Source organism: Neophocaena asiaeorientalis, unplaced genomic scaffold (assembly GCF_003031525.2).
Source record: "Neophocaena asiaeorientalis asiaeorientalis breed wild unplaced genomic scaffold, Neophocaena_asiaeorientalis_V1.1 scaffold417, whole genome shotgun sequence".
NCBI classification, from domain to species: Eukaryota; Metazoa; Chordata; class Mammalia; order Artiodactyla; family Phocoenidae; genus Neophocaena; species Neophocaena asiaeorientalis.
In genome coordinates, this window is record NW_020175387.1 from 2735634 (window position 1) to 2751759 (window position 16126).

General features: G+C 37.6%; 1 pseudogene; it reads right to left on the reverse strand.

Annotated features, from left to right (window-relative positions):
• Positions 1–14260: 14260 nt before the first annotated feature.
• Positions 14261–15524, reverse strand: LOC112413697 (elongation factor 1-gamma-like; annotated as a pseudogene).
• Positions 15525–16126: the final 602 nt, after the last annotated feature.

Sequence of the window (16126 nt, forward strand, 5' to 3'; positions counted from 1 at the left end):
CACTTTGTTCATTATAGAACCACTTGTCCATGGACAACCAGAAGATAGGAGTATAATCAAAGTGCAAGGGATTAGGAAGGAGACAGAAATAAGTGTGTTTGCCATTCTTAAGGGTCACATGATTTTCTCATCTGTCTATGACCTCGTTGATGAATCTGGTGCAATGCCATAACCTACTCAGTTGATTTGTTTGTTATGAGGATAAAATTAAGTATATACAGACAATATATATATATTTTTTTATGGACAATATTTTTTAAAGTGTAAAGTATTATTCAAAGACAAGGTAAAAAAGAAGTACAGGTGGAGACGATTTTGTTTAATTATTTCAGTCTCCTCTTTGAAATAAGTTGCACTGATGGTAAAGTCTGAAATTAGGCTGTAGCCTATTCAGTCAATATTAGATAAATATTTTAATATTTAATATAAATGTGGGCACTTTACTGCATTCACTCTGAAGATGGGCAAGTAAAAAATATAATTTAATTTTGTTGTACATCAAGACCCATTTTGTCTTCATTTATGTTAATCTTAGCATAATGTTTAATCCATATTGGGTGAATGAATGACCACTGATATCCAGAGGCATTCCGGAGAGTTGCTATGACCTTTGTCTTCTCCTGTCCCCAATTTTTGGGACCAATCTAAATGTAACCAAAAAAAGTATCCAAAAATAATTATTAAATAATGCAATTCCAGTACAGTGGCATGAAGGTTATTTTTAGTCATGCTTTTTGAAATTTGAGGGGGAGGTAGGGAGCAAGAATTTTGGATTAAACAACCATAGAATAAATAAACAGAAAACTTCTTTAGGTAGTATTTACCCTGGAATTTATTCCCTTTATTTCAAATCCACAGTAGTCTAGAGAAACTGACTCACTCTGGAAGAGCATAGAAGTCTACATTTTGAAAGTGGGAATATTAAAGGAAACCCAGCAAAGGAGCACCGTGGTTGAAGCTATGAGTACCTATACTTATAACTCTATGTATCTATATCTATCTATCTATCTATCTATCTATCTGTCTATCTATCTGTCTATGCATGTATGTGCAAATGTGTGTGAAGTATTAAAAGAGACAATTAATTAGGGCAATATCAAGTTTCTTAATAGGGTCAATATTCAACTTGGAACAATTGCTAAAGTGGAGAGTCACAACGAATTTAAATTAGTGTATCAGACCTGGTAAAATAAATTTAACAATCCATTTGAGAGTACCATATGTTTTCCAAAAATATATAAAAATTTGAGACAAATAAAACAGGATCTAAATCATGACATTCTCCCAGACACTTTTTATTAAACACATTACCATTACTCTAGGGAAATAATTCAAAAATTTCATTCAGTCAGTCAAACACCACCTTCATAATCCTTGGCATGTCAGTTGGCCATGTCAGAAGTGTTACTGACTTCATTATAATACTTTTATTTATATCAACTTTAATTTGAATTAGATATTTTGAAAGTAGTATCTTCTTACATGACGTGTTTCTTTTAAACTTTGCTATTATAGTTATATTGCTTCTAATTCACATAAAATAAATTTATAACTAATAAACAATGTTCACCTGTTTATCTCCTAGAATTCAATTGAACACTATAATTTAACCACATTTGTTAACTCTGGCATAGTGAGAAGAGATAAGTAATTACAAAAAACATTACTTTGGATGTTACTAACATAATCAGAAAAAGAAACAGTTAAACAGTATATGTGTAAAGTAAACAGTATAAGTGTAAAGTGGCACCAAAATACTCCTTAAAGGAGAAAATACCTTGCAGTGACTTTAGGGGAAATAGTGAAACTCAGGGTCTGATCAAAAAGCTATGTATACACTAACAAACGTAAGGTAGATAGCTAGTGGGAAGCAGCCGCGTGGGACAGGGAGATCGGCTTGGTGCTTTGTGACCGTCTGGAGGGGTGGGATAGGGAGGGTGGGAGGGAGGGAGATGCAAGAGGGAAGAGATATGGGAACATATGTATATGTATAACTGATTCACTTTGTTATAAAGCAGAAACTAACACACCATTGTAAAGCAATTATACCCCAATAAAGATGTTAAAAAACAAAAAAGCTGTGTATGTGTGGGTTCATCACAGCCCACACGAACTCCCTTCTTCCCACTCTAAGGAGTCTCAGTTTTCTTAGGTTGGATTCTCTTAGAAGCAGACTTTGAGACAAAGCTTCAAGTGCAAATAGTTTATTCGCAAAATGCAGGAAACATCAAAAAGAAAGTAAGGCATTGACTTTAATCCCTCAAGGAGACTCTGAGAAATGCATTCAGAATTATCCCACCCAGCAATTGAGCTGGGAGATTTATACCCAACTCCCAAGGGTCATTTCTTGAAGGATGGGGTTGTGGAATGATATCGACTTCCCCTGTACATCCAGCCTACTTCACGTGGGACAACTGGCCAGATAAAAAGCCCTCTCAGGTATACTCAGCTCACAGGAAGCAGGCTGGCATCTGGAAGCTGGCAGGAGTACACTGAACAAGTAAGGTCTACAGGATGTAGCAAAGGAACAGACAGCATCTTCCACAGTAACTAAATAGACAAGGTTTTCACTCAATCTGCCACAGGGCTAAGAAGGAAAAGGACAAGAAAGCCTGCAGATTTCTTTCCTAAGGCTGCTGCCTATGTCATGGTGCTGGAAAGTTGTTCTGGTATTATTATAACACATACACGCATACTAGTAGTAGTCTAGTTAGTTGGTTTATTTTTTAGATTTTCTTTAATAATGATCAAATTAATGTCTTATCACTCACTAATTGTCTACGGACTACAGGAGCTGTTTTGAAATTTTGTATAAGCGATTTATTTAATCTTTACATCACTTTAGCCATGTAATGTCACTAATACTGTTTAAGGTGAGGAAACTAATGCTCGGTATGGAAATTACTCCAGGATAAGTAACAGCCAAACCTGGGTATTCTGACAGATGGCAAGGCCATTGTCCTTTCCATGTTAAAAACACCTCTACCTTTTAAAAGATTGAGATGCATGTCCCTATGAGAGTCAAGGACAGAAGAAACTTTCGTGATCCAAGGCTATGATCTATCCAAGGATAGATAAAATGTGATATAAAATTAAAAATGATAAAGCGATTGTCTTAGTCTGTTCAGAATGCTATGACAATATACCATAGAGTGGGTGGCTTAAACAAGAGACATTTATTTCCTCACAGCTCTGGAGGCTGGAAGTCCAGGCTTAGGGTGCCAGCACCAAGGTTGGGTTCTGGTAAAGACCTGTTTCCTGGCTTGTAGAGGACCAACTTCTCATGTGTCCTCACATGACTTTTCCTGGGTGCACGTGCAGGTAGAAATGGAGCTCTGATGTCTCTTCCTCTTCTTCTAAGAGCACTAATTGTATCATGGGGGTTCCTCTCTCAGTATTCATTACCTCATTACCTCTCAAAATCTCATTTCCTAATACCACAACATTGGGGGTTAGGGCTTCAACATATGAATTTTGGAAGGACACAAACATTCAGTCCATTTTAACGATATAAGGAGCAATTTCCAAAAATATATTTTGCAGGAAAAGTACTATGCGGAAGAGGATAGACTATAGAAGTTGAATTCGGGAATTGTGAGATTAAATAATGTGATTTTGGTTAATATATATTTTTAAAAATTTAATTTGTTTTCCAGCAGGATATTTTAGATTTTAATATCTTAAATAATATTGTGAATAGCCAAGAAGATAGAGTACATATTTTTCCCAAGACTGTTGAAATGGGCTCCTACTTTTCATGGAACAGAGTCTGGGTGGAGAAAACTGATTTTGAGGTGTGTTTATACTTGCAAACTCCCCCCAAAATAAATATCATTCAAGTGAATTTATTAATAAATATGCCATTTGTTCTTAAACTAAGCAGTGCTAGGTAAAGCATTAGAAGTATTTATGTTTTCTTTTTCAGAAATTATGTCAGATGTACACATTGCGAAACATAATTATAAATGTCAGAGATAGGTTCATATGAAGATCTACTTCGTGATTAAGGCCACACACTGCCCCCTATCATTTTTGCACTCACAATTATTCATAATTTCAGATGTCTCAGCCAGATCAACTAAATTTCCCTTGAAAAATGGAGAAGGAAGCCAACCTCACTCAGTCACAGCCCAGAAGGAATTCCCTGATTTCAAGGACTCATTTGACATAGTTTTCTTTTAGTTCTGCACCTTATTTACCTTTTGGTAAATCACCTTCTCCGATCCTTTATTTTAAAATTCAAATGAATAAAGTCCTGAAGTGAATTCTCTTTCAGTTTCTTCAAAATTCTCTTCAATGACAGAGAAGTCTTCAAAATCACAATAAAATATATTTAAGGCCTTTATTCTCTCTCCTAAAGTGACACTATGAAATTTCACATAATTTCTAGTCTGCATCTCATAAAATACTGGCAAAATTTATTCAATTCAAATTAAATAGATGTAGCACAGCGTAATCTTTCTCTATTAAATATGTCACTTTTTGCAATTGTTTCTTAATATCCCTCACAGCTTCCATCTAAGATTAGCACTTTCTTTGCTGCCAGAGTTTCACTAACCTACTGAATTATTCACTGAAGCATAACCTTCAGATATCAGGTTAGAAAGACCTTGATTATGGCAGGAAGTGAACTGTATAAGCCATTTTTCTTTAAAAGAAGATTTCTCAGTATAGCAAAGTCTGAAATGAGATAAGTATTAAATGTGTGTAAAAATTAAGTTCATAATTGATAGGAATTTAGCCAACTGTGACATTCCTGCATTTTGTTTATTATAATGTATAATACCATCCTCAGTACTGCAAAGCAGCATAAAAACATGTGCATTGCCATAGGGCTTATTTCATCTAAGAAGACACCAGCCTGGCTTCAGATATAAGGAACAAAACTGTTGTATGTTAAACCACATAATGTTTTACAACAGTCTCGGAATATTCAGATTAATTTTTTTAAAAACTATACTTCCTTTCTATGTTCCAGTCACTGTTCTTTCCTTCACCGTAGCTTTGTTTTAGTGTCCTATAGCAGTAGAGTTCATGGTGAAGTCAGCAATTCACCATGAGCCTCCCTGCAGCAAATTCTATTAGTGGCATCCATTGCTTTATCTCAATTCAGTGCTGAAAGGTCATTAGAATACCGACTAAGGAGACAACAGTCTTGGAACACTTTTGCTAGTGTTGAAGTCAGAAAACTCACCACTCACAGATCAGACACTCATGACCAATCCACTGGGTACCCAACAGCTAAAGTGCAACCCTGATACACAGCAGCATGCTTCTACTAGATGACAAGAAAATGCACAGAAACAAATACTGGTCTACATTTAGCTATGTTTATGCCATCAGCCATTGGGAGAGATTTTTTTTTTCCTACAATATACTTGATCTAAGACAGCATTTAAATGGCTTTCCAAACACTCAGGTGGAGCATATATATTTTAAATATCAGTTCACTTATTAATGTTAGATTTCTCTTACCATTACCAGCGTGGTAAAAGTCAACACAACTTAAAAATGTCAATAGTAAAACATGATGCATTATTGAAGAGTGTGCTTTGATCAGATTTTCTACATAGATTTGCTGTTCAGATGGAGACAATAAACTAAGAAACGTTTTTCACCATGAATCAATCTAAGTAGTATAGACAACATTAACAATTTTCTTTTAATGTTGCCCACCCTAGCCCTGACAAAAGTACCGATAGCATTCTCTTCTAAAATTTTAATCTGGTTGAATGATTGTTTGAAAGGCTGTTTATAAGCACTTAGGGAAGTGCCAAATAAGCACGTCAAATGACAAGTTGCTCAGCACAAACAGTGCACCAGGGGAGAAGGACTCAAGAAATGCTCTGGTAAAGGATTGTGAAAACACCTTTTCCTTAAGAAAAAAAGGAAAATGTTATTAGAACACACATCACAACAATTCACCATTTTCTTCAGGTGAAAAATTCACTTATTATAGGTACATATTAATAAAATGCTTTTACTGGAGAAAACTCAGAATTTGGGGGGTTTACTGCATTGGCCAAAAAAGTTCGTTCGTATTTAAGTAAAAATAAAAGACTCATTCTTCATTTTCACAAGGAACTCTATTGAAAAACCTGTTCACTAATTGACCGAACTTTTTGACCAACCCAATGTAAGGAGTTGCACATAGTTTATTAGAATACTAATGTATTTTTTATTCTTTTTCTCTATTCTATGGATTTTTATCCTATAAGTATTTGGATAATTGAATAAATATAGCACACACACAAAAAAAGCGACAAAAATGTTCCCCTTCGGTTGTATGTGTGTCATACCTTGCCAATTTGATATAACTTAATTTTTTGCATTTGGCACTTCCATGTTTTCTGGGTAGAGTATGAATTTAGAAAACAATAAACATCAACGTATGAACATGAAAGACATTATGTGAATTAGAAAGGCATAGTTTGATACCATGTAATGAAGAATAGACAGGTCATTTTTCAAGAAAATTCCCCACAAATCCTCTTCCATTTTTTTTCAAAAATGTAGAATAAAGTTAAATTACAGAGAATTTTCCTAGTGATAATTCTTAGTGGAAGGAGGGAGGCTATATAAAATTGCTCTCTCATTTACAATGATTAGGCCCCTAAATAAGTACCAAAATGAACAAGACACTGTCAGCCCTCAGGGAATTCAGTCTTATAGAGGAGCTCTCAGTCTAATCAAAGAGGGTGTGCTCAATCTAGCACAGAGATGGTAAATAGGAGCCGTTTCTCCTCTTCTTGTTCATGTCACAGGTATTTTCATTGGTAGTTTTTCTTGCTGATCTCAAATGTGACTCCAGAATCTTTCTCAACAAAGCATAGATTAGCATTTCAGTTGAAACCACTTCACTGTCTGGTTTAGTGGACAGTCCTTATTCTATGATATTTCTACCATGTCTAAGGTTATGTATTCAGGATTTACATGGATGGAAAACACAGAATGTACATGTTAGGTATGTCAGGAAAATACCTCAGTAAATTGCTTTGAAGACAAAATTTCAATTGTACTAATTTAATTGAAAGTCAGGAAATATCCCAGTGTGAATCAGAATTCAGAGGAGGGTTTAGGGTCATTTCTCCTAGAGATCTTCTGCAAATTAAAATAGGACATGATTTGTTTGATACTCCTGATGATAATTGTAATGAGCTCCAAAATTGTTCTGTACATAAGTTATCAAATTTCATTGTAATTTTTAATATAATGCCTGCTTCCATATGAGACCATCTGCTGTGTGAGGACATAGAACATGTCTGTCTTGATCCCTGCTTTGTATCCAGTGTATCATAAGGGGATCCCTGATATTAAGTACTTAATAAATATTTAATAACTTAATTGGATGACTATTTGAAAGTGCTTGATATACGAAAGTTCAGGCAAAATTAAACAAAAATGTAAATATAAATGCAAGATAAGCTGACTGAATATACCATATTTATCAGGCTAAACACTGGTATTATCTTGGCTTTTCAGAAGTTCCCCTATAACAGATGTTTTGATGTACTCAAAATACCCAATTCTTGTGCGGGAGGGAGGGATAAACTGGGAGATTGGGATTGACATGTACACACGACTATATATAAAATAGGATCTACAGTATAGCACAGGGAACTCTACTCAATACTCTGTAATGACCTATATGGGAAAAGAATCTTAAAAAGAGTGGATATATGTGTATGTATAACTGATTCACTTTGCTGTACAGCAGAAACTAACACAACATTGTAAATCAACTATACACCAATAAAATTTTTTTAAAAACCCACTCAGTTATTAGCCAGCTTAATCCATGCTGGAAAAGCAGAGGTGAACAAAGACTGCTGGGAGAGAGACGTATAACTGGAAAATGAAGAAGGAACATGGTAGATCTCGTGGAAAGTTAATAATTAAGCAAATTATGTATGTGTTGGGATAGAAGAAGCTTTAGAAAAGGGGCAGTGAATACAAGGATCCTAAGTTTTGTATGCACCTGAGGGCTGCTGAATCACTAGAGCCGAGGTTTCATGTAAGGTGGAGAATCACCTTCCCCTTTACACTCTTTCACTTTCCTTCTTTTCTGTTTTCATTCCTCCTCAAATTCATAGTAACAACTGTATATTTGCACAACCATCCAATGTAAGAAATACTTGTCTATGACCCTTAGATAGCTCAGGAGAAATCAAATCAATGAATGTCCATTCTGTTAGTCTACTTTCACTAAGTGTATCCATAAGAGATTTAATATTTATATGTAGGAAATTGTCAAAACTAATTGAGTGAATAATTTTTTTCCTCCCCAAATGACTCTTTCTTACTAAGATCCTTCATATGATTGCTAACTAAGACTGTGATACAGGCATTTTATTTACTATCTTCCTCTAGTTTGCCTGGTTACCATGTTCACAGTGCTATATAGAAGAGATCTGTGGCTGGCATTCTGGAATTCATCAGTGGTTTTTCAAGAGTTAAACATCATTATTTCATTGAGACATCTTTTGCCCCTGTCCCTGATGTCTCTTTCGTTACCAGTAAAAACTATACCTGTGCTACTTGGTGAATGATGGTGGTGGTTTGCCTGTGAAAATAGGCCACAAAGATGGCAAATGGAACTTCTGCTGCTGGTCATTTCCAAGCACTTGCTTCAAAACACACACAGAAAATTTGAGTGATGTCCTCAAGACCTATAACAAACTAGGTCAGATCACTCTTGGAAAAAATACTCATTTCTGTGGTCCCCTTATCACTTCCTTGACTAGCCAAGTGAATGTTTCACTAGTGGGCTATTCATGGAAACCCAATCAAGATTTGTGGCAGGGTGATAATTTATTTCAAATTTATGATTGTATTCCCAGTATATATTAAAGGAAGTAGCTTGCTCTTACTTTCCTTTTGTAGAGTCATATAATGAGGATTCTCTGAGTTAGGTGACTATTTCATAGTTAAGTCAGGGCTGCAGATAGAATAAGCAACTACCTAAGCTGTGTATTTATAGATTTTTCAAAAATGCTTTTGTACTGATTTTATTTCTCTCAGTGGCTTATCACTATACCTGAAAATTTCACTATAATCACTCTTTATGGATTCCCCTCAAGATAAAGCTTTCAGAGACTGAGTCGTCTGCTTTGAGGAGGAGTAAGAGAGTGAGGAATTAAGTCTCTGAATTAGCAAATGCTGGAATATTCCAGGACTCTACCCTCAGATGACTCTTATTCTCTGTCTAAGCTCTTTCCCTAAGTGGTCTTAACCAATCCAGTACATTAAATTAAATTTGCATAAAAATATTTCCAAATTTTTCTCACTCTTTTTCACTGTGCTCTAGTATTTTATATATAATTTTCTATTAAACACCTCCACTTGGATGTGTAATTGACATCATAAATCCCATCTGAAAGAAAATTCTCCTCCCAGCTTCCTTCATCTTAGCAAAAGACATCACTATGTACCAGTTGTACAAGTCTAGATTCTAGGAGCTGTTATTGCTTTCTTTATTTCTTCACTTTGCAAATCTAATTTATTAGTGAGTCTAGTCAGTTCTGTATTTAAAATATGCATATTCTCTTCACTATGCCTGGAATGAACTTATGAAAATACAAACACAATTAAAACATTTTCCTACTTAAATTTCTCCAATATTTCCTCATAGAATTTAGAATAAAATTGCAAATCCTTACTATGGACTGAAATGGTGCATATCACTCTTGCCCCATACACTACTACTCTCTTCAGGTTCACTGTGATGCTTCCATTACCCTGGATTTCTTTCTTTTTCTTAATGCATTAGGAATATTTATACCCAAGTTCTTTTCTCTGAAATATTTGGACTAGTACATTTATTTCATTCATGTCCTAATTCTAAGATGGAGAGGTCTTCCTTAACTATTCAATTAAATAGTCCCCCCAGTCACCGGTCTCACACAATGCTAGTATTGACTTTAACAGTGCTTATTAAACTCTGAATTACCTAATTTGTTCATTTACTTAATTTTTGTCTGACCCTTTTCCTGAGAACAGGGATCTGATCTGTCTTATTTACTATTCCCAGGGCCTGTCTGAAACAATGATTAAAATACTGTAGAAACTTCATACATATTGTTTGAAGGAATATAAAATGGATAGAAGTAAAATCCTAGACTCCTAATGTGTGACCTTTGCATTCTTTCCACTTAATTGGCACATTAGTAGTGAATATCAATGTATATATTAGTTTAAAGTGTAGCTTAATGTATAAATTAGACTATGCTATAGGAACAAATTAATCTCTGAATCTCAACAGTTTCATATACAACTTTTAATAATTATTCATAGGAAGTCTGATGCCAGTCACTGGAGATGCTCTTCCATCAGGTGACTCAGGGATCTGGTTTCCCTGTATGTTGTGATGTCTCCCTTTCCTGAGAGAGGTACCACACTATCAAACGTTTGGTCTAGAAGTGAAATAGGTCACCTCTGATAAGTCAGTATTGGCTGGAACTAGCCTCATGGCCTAATATAATTGCAAGGGAGGCTGGATTATTTAGGGGAGCACATAGTATATAAGGGAAGCAGTGCTGCCTCTAACACAACGTTAATAGCTAGTTAGGCAAGCTAAAGGAAGAAGATGTGGGGGCACGTAGGGAAAAAAAGTCAAGTGATGAACCTGCTGTACAGCACAGGGAGTTCAGCTCAGTGCTCTGTGATGACCTAGATGGGTGGGATGGAGGGGTGGGAGGGAGGTTCAAGAGGGAGGGGATATATGTATACATATAGCTGATTCACTTCCTTGTACAAGAGAAACTAACACAACATTGTAAAGCAATTATATTCCCAGAAAAGATTTTTAAAAAGTAAAAAGTAAGAGGAGGATGAGAGAGAGAGAAAAAAAACTGAACTGAAATATACTGGTGTTGATCTCTGGGACCCATGCACAGCTAATGAAAGGCCAGGAACAGTCTCTACACTGGCGAATATACTTTTCCATTTGGTTTGCAGCTGCAGCTAACATTATTTCTTGTGCCTAATATTGTTTGAAGTTTGCCTCTTAAACTCATGTTCTTCTTGATTCTTTTACTCTGAAGTATCTTCCCACTGTCAGATGTCTCCACCCCAGGCCAGCCTTTGTGTTCCACTTCACAGCTAATCATCTTAGATTAATACCAGGAGCACTTTTGCCTAATGGAGTTTTAGCCAGAAAGAGAGAGAAAGAGAGCCAGGAAGAAAGCTCCTGCTAAGTGAATATGTCTACTCATTTTCCCTGTGTTTCACATGCTCTCTGGTATAAAAGAAATCATGGAAGTCAATGGATTAAATATAAATGTGAAGTAAGGAAATATGTGATAAAAGAGAGACAGATAAAAACGTACTTGAGCCCAATGGGCGGACCATGTGGTGAGCTGATATAATACTTTAATTCTGGCATCCCTGTGGCTATCCCAGGTTGACAACATTTCAAAGATGGCGATTATTTGGAATAAATCCAAGATTATACTTTAAATAAAAATGCTCATAAATCATAGCTCTTCCACTATGAATAGGACAGGCACATAAGCAATTACTTATAGGAGCACTATTATCTTGCAATTCAAGCTGTTTCTTAAGTTGATTTAACTAAAAGCTTATTTTTTTGCCCCAGAGTGAAAAATGAAAACATTCAACTTGTTTTGCTTTGTCCTGTATATGAAGTTTAATTAGATGAATCATGTATTCTCTCAAAAAGTTCTATAAATGAAAAATGGGAATTCAAGAAAAAGAAAAAAAAAAGCCAATATGTCTAGAGTGAAAAGACCTGGGGTAACTGCTGCAAAATGAAATTGGGTGGGTGGGAGAGAATCAGAACCCAGTCCACACAATGACAACATTAAGTGTCACAAGTGACTCTGGACTTAGGGAAAAAATATATCTGTTGATATAGGTAGAACCTACAGAAAACAGCTTTTCTGTCCATTTTGTGCTTCAGAGTGAGAAACTCTGACTTCCAGTCTTGGATCTGCCACATACCAGCTTTGTGTCCTTGGGTGAGTTTTTAAACTATAAGTGTCAGTTTCATCATTTGTACACTGAAGATTTAAACCTTAACAGGGTGGGTTTAAATAGAATAAGGCACAATCCCAGGTACATATTACATGGAGCCTTGATGCTGGTAAGAGTACTATAAAGAAGGATATACAGTATGTATACAGATAGATATAGATATCTCTAGTTATCTATCTATTATTGATCTACCTCTGACATTTAGACAGTTATTTATGAATGCTCATTTAGTTTATGAAAGATGATATATTCTGATTACTGTTTTCCTATCAAAGCTCATATAACACCAGGTGACATGTAAAAGCTTTACTCCTTCAATTTCTTAGTGTACACAAATGTTTCATTGCTACCTGTACATCTCAGTGATATGGCTATTGCTTTTTTTTTTTTTTTTTTGCGGTACGCGGACCTCTCACTGTTGTGGCGTCTCCCGTTGCGGAGCGCAGGCTCCGGGCCCGCAGGCTCAGCGGCTATGGCTCACTGGCTCAGCCGCTCCGCGGCATGTGGGATCTTCCCAGACCGGGGCACGAACCCATATCCCCTGCATCGGCAGGCGGACTCTCAACCACTGCGCCACCAGGGAAGCCTGCGACTGCTTTTTAAACTCAAGGATTAAAATGGTCCAGAGTAGGGCATGCTATCCACGCATTTGGCATGGGAAATAGCTCTCACACACATGCCGATGGAATAAGGTTTTCGTGATGCAAAGAGAAGCTGTAAATTTAGTATGAGTAAATGTTACGTTACCAAGTAGTGAATAAAATTCAGAGAGCTGCAGAGCAGAAATTACAGAAGACAAATCTGTATTAGTTCCAAATTAGATGTCTTTAACACATTGAAAAATACTAAAATGTAATGGGAATGGATTAAGCCTGCAAACTACTTTGGACAAAATTACCTTTTAAAATGGAAAGTAAAAATAGTGATGCTTAATATAAAGCTAGTAAATATCATGGAAAAATTTTAGTGGGGAGATTGGAACTTGAAAAATTATTCTAATATTATCTGAAAAGATTTACATTACAGCAGTGACTTTCAATCTTTTTTGATTGTAACCTACAGTATGAATCATGTTTGGAATTAGGACTCATGGGGCTTCCCTGGTGGCACCATGGTTGAGAGTCCGCCTGCCGATGCAGCAGACGCGGGTTCGTGCCCCGGTCTGGGAGGATCCCACATGCTGCGGAGCGGCTGGGCCCGTGAACCGTGGCCGCTGAGCCTGCGCGTCCGGAGCCTGTGCTCTGCAGCAGGAGGGGCCACAACAGTGAGAGGCCCGCGTACCGCAAAAAACAAACAAACAAACAAAAACCAAAAAGAATTAGGACTCAATTCACATACACGTACACACTTATACACACAAACACACACAAAGGCAATAATAATTTTATAAATAATATTTACTGCAAATACATATAATGAAGTCTACTATTTCTATATTTTTATTATTTATTAAATGTTAGTGACTTCCAATAAATTCCCAGAACCTTAAATGAATTATGACATATATATATATATTTTTTTTTTTTTTCAGAGTTGTTAAATGACATTTATGACTGCTCTACATTGCAGGAAGTGCTAGGGTGTGTTTAGGGTACAGGCTCCAGTGACAACCACTGGGTTCAAAATCTTGTCTCCACCACCTAAGATGTGTGATCACAGGCAAGTTACTTAAATCTCTGAACCCCACTTCCTTGATAGAAAGTAGGGATACCCCAGAGATGATCCACAGCCAGGTTAGGGCCCACAAGCCAGCATCTGTTCCAAGGAGTCTATGCCTCTTCTTGCCGTTTGTCTGAAGTGTTGAAACTACAACTCTTGGATACAGCTGCCGCCCCACTTCACAGGGCAGCTGCGGGAAGCAGGGAAGTAGTGTTAAGTCGCTCTGCATTTGCTGTACTCTCACCCAGTCAGCAGGTATTCTCCCCCTTCATGCAGGAAGTCTGGAATTAGGTAGTTACAAAGCCCCATGTCACCACCTTCTAACTACATCCAATCTTTCCCAGCTAGTCTAGAAGACGGTCATCACAGGAGAGAAAAGGCAATTAAAAAAACAAAAATCAAAACTCAGGAGAGGCCTCTCTTTCTGCTCTTCTGAAGTCTTCTTTCCTGCACAGGGAGGTCCTGCAGGTATAGACAACACCCTGCTTCAACATATCTACTCCCCTTTGAAGAAGCCATCACCCACAAAGGAGGCAGGGCAGGAAAGGGTTCAATGTTCAGTTTCCTTTAATGACCCCCATTCTCCCTGAAGGGCAGGTGTGGGCAGCTAGGCAATGGCAAGAGATGTTCCCTTGAAGATCTTGCCCGGATTGAAGGCTTTGCCCACGTGCCCCATCCCAGGAAGAGTATTCTCGAACCAGTCTGAGTCTCCTCGCTGCTGGGATCCAGTTTCCAGCATGTGTATGACTCATAGTACGCCTGCCAATCTGGACTCAGCGGAGAGGCAAGCTCCTGGCCTCGGAAGACCCAGACTCCAGAAATGGAGCTGCTATTCTTGGTTCCAAAGAGCATGACACCGACAGATGCATTCTTCCTCAGTTTGTCCAATCGCTGGAACATTCCAGTGATGAGGTTGCAGCTCATGAAGGTCTGGATGAGCTCTTCAGGGAAGCGGTACTCGGAGTACCACAGGGACCAGTCATTTTTATCAAAGTGCTCCCCAAAGTACGGCAGCGCCATGGAGAATGTATCTTCTTTGGAGTGCTTGCGCTTAAATTCATCCAACACAAAGGTGCTCTTGGGCAGGAGAGCAAAGGGATCCTTGGCCTTCGGCTCAGCAGCCACTGCCTGCGCACGTTCATCCAGCTCCTCCTTGGGCAGGGGCAGCTGTCTTCTTTCCGGTCGGCCTGGGGCTTCTGTTTCTCTTCTCGAGAAGCTTTCTCTTTCCGTGGGGTGTCCTTCTTAGGCTAGCTCTCTGCAAACGTTTTAGCATCAAATTGGGCCATTTTCTCAGAATTTCACCTCCCCCAAGACAGCCCGGAACTGGGGCTGCTTAATGCAACCTCAGAACCTGTTTATAAAGCCACAACAAGGTGCAGACAACTGTGATGTCAGCCAGCATCACACGTTCGGCCACCGGAAAAGTCCTTGTCTTCAAGTGAGCATCCAGCAGCCCCAGAATTCGCCTCACCTCCTCCTTTGCATTCTCCGTGGCCTGCTTGTTGTTGTGCATGATGCCCAAGGAGGGGAACACCCAGGTACTGGCTGGGGGAACTATGTCGCTATCAGCAAAGCTCACCCACTGCACCACCTGGGCTGCTGCTTCGGGAGTACTTCCCCGCAGCTCCTCGTTGCTCACATAGTTGGCGATGGCATTGCTCTCGAACACAGAATCCATCGTCAACCTCAAAGGCTGGAATCTTGCCAGCAGGAAATTTATGGAGAAATTCGCGGGTACCATTGGTTTGGCCAAAATGGAAGTGGGGTGGTGCGGAGAGCACGCGCACCTAAGCCCTGCTGTAGTGAGTGGCAACGAGGGCCTTGAAGGCCCTGCAGTTTTCAGGATGTGTGTACAGGGTCCCAGCTGCCATGGTGATTCTGCAGAGAAAGGGCGACCTATTTATCTTTAAAACATGCTACTTTACAAAATATTCAGTTTAGTTATTAAAATAAGAGTTATAAAAGAGCCTTTGCCCTATCATATATTCACATATATAAGAAAGCTACAGGCATATGAGTGAAATGATAGAAATTTCTGAATTACATCTATGCTTACACAATCTCACGTAAAATAAGAATGCTATTCTAATTAGTGATAAGATCATATATTACACACACACAAAATTGTTAGGGTAAACTTCAGTCATCTTGGAAAAATGATATCTAGATTCTCTGTTTTACAACTTGCATCTATATAAATTGCAAAGGTATTGAAGGTAGAGGTATACAAAACAAAATTATAAACATAATTGGAGAATATAAAGAGTATTTTTGTTATTTTGGGTTGTAGAAGGCCTTTACAAGCATGATGACAAAATCAGAAATCATTAAAAAATTATAGAATCAATTACTTATAATGTACAATTAAAATTCAAATGGCAACCTGAGAATAACTTGAAGCATATATAATATACAAACTATATCTAACATATGGATACCTTCCTTAATATTTAAAATAAATACTACAAAATAA